Here is a 6000-nt window from a genome sequence, read left to right as displayed (position 1 = left end):
AAATGTGTCTTTATCCACACAAACACACACACACACACACACAAACACTCCTACTCTGGCAGACAGCCCCTGACAGGCTGATCCATCAAGGGGACGAGGCCTGTCGTCTTGGTCCACACACACCTGGACAAGTCTGCCCTGGTCCACACACACCTGGAGAATCCAGCCTTGGTCCACACACACCTGGAGAATCCAGCCTTGGTCCACACACACCTGGAGAACCCTGCCCTGGTCCACACACACCTGGAGAATCCAGCCTTGGTCCACACACACCTGGAGAACTCTGCCCTGGTCCACACACACCTGGAGAACCCTGCCCTGGTCCACACACACCTGGAGAATCCAGCCTTGGTCCACACACACCTGGAGAATCCTGCCCTGGTCCACACACACCTGGAGAACCCTGCCCTGGTCCACACACACCTGGAGAACTCTGCCCTGGTCCACACACACCTGGAGAATCCAGCCTTGGTCCACACACACCTGGAGAACTCTGCCCTGGTTCACACACACCTGGACAAGTCTGCCCTGGTCCACACACATCTGGAGAACCCTGCCCTGGTTCACACACACCTGGAGAACCCTGCCCTGGTCCACACACACCTGGAGAACCCTGCCCTGGTCCACACACACCTGGAGAACCCTGCCCTGGTCCACACACATGGGGGAGGGTTAAGAGATGGCTGGGGGAGATGGGGGAGACATGACAGGAGGAGGTTCCTGCAGCTGGAGGTAAGACGTGTAGGCTGAGGATTCAGTTGTCCTGGGTTTTAGAATGTATGTTCTGGAGGTTCTGAACAGCCTCACAATGAAACACCACATTGCCCTCTGGTGGCTGTTAGGTGGAATTACAAAAAGAGGTTGGGCTGGGAAACAATTCTGTGTGTTTCTCTGTGTGTTTGTTTCTGTGTATGTGTGTTTCTCTGTGTGTGTGTGTCTGTGTTCTTGAGTGAAACTCACCGTGAAAGATGCTGTTGTCTGTGAGGAAGTGACGGCAGTACTTAGGCTCCCCGGTCCTGCTCACCAGCCAGGCACTCATGATGTAGGGTGGGAAGGGGGGAGGGTGGGTGGGTGGGGGGAGGGAGGGAGGAGGGAGGGAGTCTGTGAGTCCTGACAAAAAGAGAGGAAATGGTAGAATTAGCTTAATATACACGTTTTATTTGGTACCATATAAATAGCATATTTGGAACGTCTGATTCTTCACACGTGAAACCTGACATTTCATTCAGGGTAAATAACATCTCAGATGCTTATTAACATGTCCATAGTTAATCAAATTTTTCGAAATAAATATTTCAACCTTTCAAAAGTTTTTTTTTAAAACCTTAAAAAATAAATCAACCTTTTGAAAGTTTTTTAAACACACACAGTAAAAGGAGAGAACAGAAAAGCCTAAACCAAGTAGATTAAAGCAGAGCAGAGTACAGTACAGTCCTCATCAATGATGCAAACCTTTTGTTTGAAACTTTTTTTTCAACCTTTTGAAACTTCCCCAGCAAATTTATTTTCAACCTTTCTAAACTTAAAAAAAACAAAACTTTTTAAACTCCATCTCCTCTCATCTCTACCCCTCCCTCTCTCCTCTCTACTCTTAATATCTCCCCAGAAAACTACCCCTCTTCCCTCCTCTGTCCATCTCAGTTTCTCCATTACTGTCTCTCTCTTCTCCTCTTTCATCCCTTCTTCCCTCCTGCTCCCTCACCTCCTTGTTGTTCCACCTGTTCCCTGTCTGTCTTCCTGTGATTTACTGACTCCTTACGCACACACGCACACGCACACACACGCACACACACACACACACGCACACACACACACACACGCACACACACACACACACTCCGGAAGGCCCTGGAGCCTCTCTGGCAGGCGGAGGTGTCTGGTATCAGAGGATGAGTGTGTTGGTGTCTGTCTGGCTCCATAGGCCAGGAGTCAGGGGTCAGGATGTCTCTCTGGGGTGAAAGTGTTTTTCTCTAAACCTGGCTACTTGTGACCCCACAGCAGGAAAGACTCAGCCGTTTCCCACTCCTGTCTCCGCGGCGACCTGCTCGTCAGATGCCTGATAACCGCATCATGTGTTCCAGTAAAAAGTGTCAAGGAGGAGAGGAGGGGAGGAGAAGAGAAGAGGAGGGGAGAAGAGGAGGGGAGAAGAGAAGAGGAGGGAAGAAGAGGAGGGGAGGAGAAGAGAAGAGGAGGGGAGAAGAGGAGGGGAGAAGAGAAGAGGAGGGGAGAAGAGGAGGGGAGAAGAGAAGAGGAGGGGAGAAGAGGAGGGGAGAGGTGAGGAGAAGAGAAGAGAGGAGAAGAGAGGAGGAGGGGAGAGGAGGGCAGGGGAGAGGAGAAGAGAGGAGGGGGAGAGAGGGGGTCAGATGGCTGAGCGGTTATGGAATCAGGCTACCAATCAGAAGGTTGCTGGTTCGATTTCCGGCCGTGCTAACATGACGTTGTGTCCCTGGGCAAGGCACTTCACCCTACTTGCCTCGGGGGGAATGTCCCTGTACTTACTGTAAGTCACTCTGGATAAGAGCGTCTGCTAAATGTAAATGTGTAATGTAGAGAGGAGAAGAGAGGAGGAGGGAAGAGGAGCAGGGGAGAGGAGAAGAGAGGAGGAGGAGGGGAGAGGAGAAGAGGAGGAGGGGAGAGGAGAAGAGAGGAGGAGGAGGGGAGAGGAGAAGAGAGGAGGAGGAGGGGAGAGGAGAAGAGAGGAGGAGGAGGGGAGAAGAGAGGAGGAGGAGGGGAGAGGAGAAGAGAGGAGGAGGGGAGAGGAGGAGGGGAGAGGAGGAGGAGGGGAGAAGAGAGGAGGAGGAGGGGAGAGGAGAAGAGAGGAGGAGGAGGGGAGAGGAGGGGAGAGGAGGAGAGGTCAAGTATGGAGATACAGGCAGGAAGAGGTCTTGTCTCCAGTGTGTCTCTCCTGAGTAGAGACTTAGATTAGTGTCTCACAGGAGTGTTAATGAGAGCTCCAGGAGGACTCCCACGGTAGGGCTGTGTGGGTGTGTGTGTGTGTGGAGGGCCTCCCTAATTACATACTTACACACTAATAAGGTGCGTGTGACTCAGAGAGGGAAACAGGGATATCAGGGGAGTTGTGTCTATGGCGTGTGTGTGTGTGTTTATCATGAGTGTGTGTGTTTATCAGGCGACGCAAACACAGTGTGTTGCTTTCCGAGCACCGTCCCTCCAGGTGAATAGCTGCTAATAAAGCTGGTCTGTTGTGAACACAGGTGTGTTGTTGTGAAACAGGTACATGACTACCTCAACAGACTGTCTTAGATCTCAACATCAATGATTAACAGAGGGTCATAAACGCTGGATGGAGAATTAACCGAAACAGAAACATAGTTTTCAATTTTTTTCTCTTTCGCACACACTCAAAACACATGAACAAACTCTGTCGCACACACACACACACACACACCCAGACTTGAACCTAAAACACACACACTTTCTCTTACACACAGACTCGCTGTCTCACACACACAACTATATGTGTGTGGCTGAGGTCTTCTTTCAACCCACAACACCAGCTGTGGTGTTTGAGATAACTCAATAAGTCAGAGGTGACCCATGCCTAAGTGCTCCATCCAGCAGCTCTCAATTAGCTCAGCCTCTGTGTGTGTGTGTGTGTGTGTGTGTGTGTGTGTGTGTGTGTGTGTGTGTGTGCACATGGGCTGTATTAGAATAACAATCCAATTAAATGACACAAAGAGAGCATCTGTCACTAAAATCAACGTTCCTGAGTACTCACACACACACACACACACACACTCCACTAAGGTGAGTCGCTAAATTTCAAACAATCAATATCTCCCAACAGTATTTAGGAAGCAGGCTGTCATCCACGAACTGTCAGTGTTCCATCACAGCAAGGACAGAGAGCATGAGCTTGTGTGAAAGAGAGCTGTGTGTGTGTGTGTGTGTGTGTATGTGTGTGTGTGTGTGTGTGGGGGGGGGGGGGGTCTTGGTTTACAGTGCAGGTCTGAAGATGAGACAGGTCAAGAGGTCACTTCACAGATCTATGTCAAGTTTGCCCCCCTCCCAGGTGAGCCAGGCTGGGTCTTTAACTACTGGGTGTCGAGGCTCCATGGCGCAGGTCAACATTTGAGGACGTCGGCTCAACTCCCTGCAGTATTCTGTTGCTTCTACTCTTCAGAATATCCAGTCAGTTTGACAACCCTGGGTCTGGCTGCATGTTGAATGTGACAGTTCAAATGTAATAATATCATGCTGTTTTCACACACACACACACACACACACACACAATCTAGCCACAGCTTACATCATCTGTCCAGCGGACGAGCCAAACTCATTCCTCGTCTGCGATGGGAGAGAGGTTTATTATTCATGATGGGATCACTGCTCCCACAAAGAGTCTTGTGTCCACTCCTACTAGCTCTGAGAACAGCAGCAAGCTGATCCCGTCTCCACAGTGCTACACTCACATAACAGCAGAGTCACATTACCCCCCACACATTCCTACACACACACACACACACACACGCTCTCTCACACACATGGGCACACACACTGGTACAGTTACACACACACACTCTCTCTCTCCCACACACGGGCAAACACACTGGTACAGTTACACGCACACACTGGCACACACACTCTCTCTCACACACACACACACACACACACTGATGGTCTTTATAGTGTGGTGCTCAGAAGGTCATCCCATCAGTGGGCATCAGAGAATTCGTACAAATTCTACAACTGTGTGTGAGTGTGAGCATGTGTCTGTGAGTGTGTAAATGTGAGTGCGTGTCTGTGTTGTGTGTCTATGTTGTGTGTCTGTGTTGTGTATGGGGTTTGTATTTCACATAAACAGGCTCCTGTCACATTCAGGTCTGCACCCTCTCTCTTCCTCAGCAGGCAGATCACACATCCTGCAGAATAACACGAGCAGAGACACCCAGGCCTCCACACACAGCAAGAGGTAAACAGGCTGGCCGCTCACCTTAGCGTCCTAGTCTGAGACGAGTCTGGAAACACCTAGCTATAGCCACCACTGGTGGACCTTCACCCTGCTACTTTAATAGGCTTTTATCATAGTGCTTTGTGGCGCCAATTGTGGGGACACAGCCAACGGGTTTTTTAAAAAGGTAAACATGAGCCTTGTCTGATATGCCAACCGCATGAGCGAGGCGAGGCTACACCATTGTACTTTTCTCAACTTTCTGAGCTGAGCTATACTTCGCCGAGTCCAAGGTGGAGTAAACACGCCTGTATCGGTTTACAAATGAGCTCCAGCAGTTTAGGTTCACTTTGACTGACAAAGCTTTGTCTGCCGTTGAGATTGTGATGCGCACAATGAGGTTCATCATTAAGAAGGGGGCGTGCGCGCACACAAGGCCCAGTTTGTCGTATAAACCCCTACGGACGGGAGGTGTCCTCGCGGGACTGCTACCGGCTGGGGGTGATAAAGGCCTTTGTTTCCTGGCATCATTGCTGTTCTGTTGTAAATAGGTGTCGTTAAAGTCACAAAGAAGCGGGGACCTACGCTTGTCAAATGCATAAAACGCTAAAACGTTTAATCGAAATCGCCAATGAAATATTGATTTCCAATGTCACATTTTGAATGATGTCACTGGTTGAAAAAACGAAATTAAAATTAGTCCAAAATAAAGCAAAAGTAAACACTCACAGATTTGAAGTGTTATTTTGATTTGAAAAGGACACCAAATCTATAATAACAAGATTTGGGTGGAAAAAATATAAGCCTAAATGTTTATCAGTTTGAACGCATAATTGTCCCTTATCCTACTTGACAGCTTCGCAACAAAAAGGAGTGATAGACAGCTAAACCTTATCAACAACGGTAAGTTGGTTCTCATCCACATGCTGGCTAATGCAACTGTACCTAAACTGTACTCCAACTAGGATAAGTAGGCTACGTCCAGGATAGGATTTGAAAACAGGCAAGTACACAGTTAGTTTACAAGGTGTGGCATAGAATAACCTGTCAACCAGCACAAATCTTATATAAATAGTTAAATTTTATGA

Source organism: Osmerus mordax, chromosome 11 (assembly GCF_038355195.1).
Source record: "Osmerus mordax isolate fOsmMor3 chromosome 11, fOsmMor3.pri, whole genome shotgun sequence".
Lineage (NCBI taxonomy): Eukaryota > Metazoa > Chordata > Actinopteri > Osmeriformes > Osmeridae > Osmerus > Osmerus mordax.
This window is presented reverse-complemented; position numbering follows the sequence as displayed.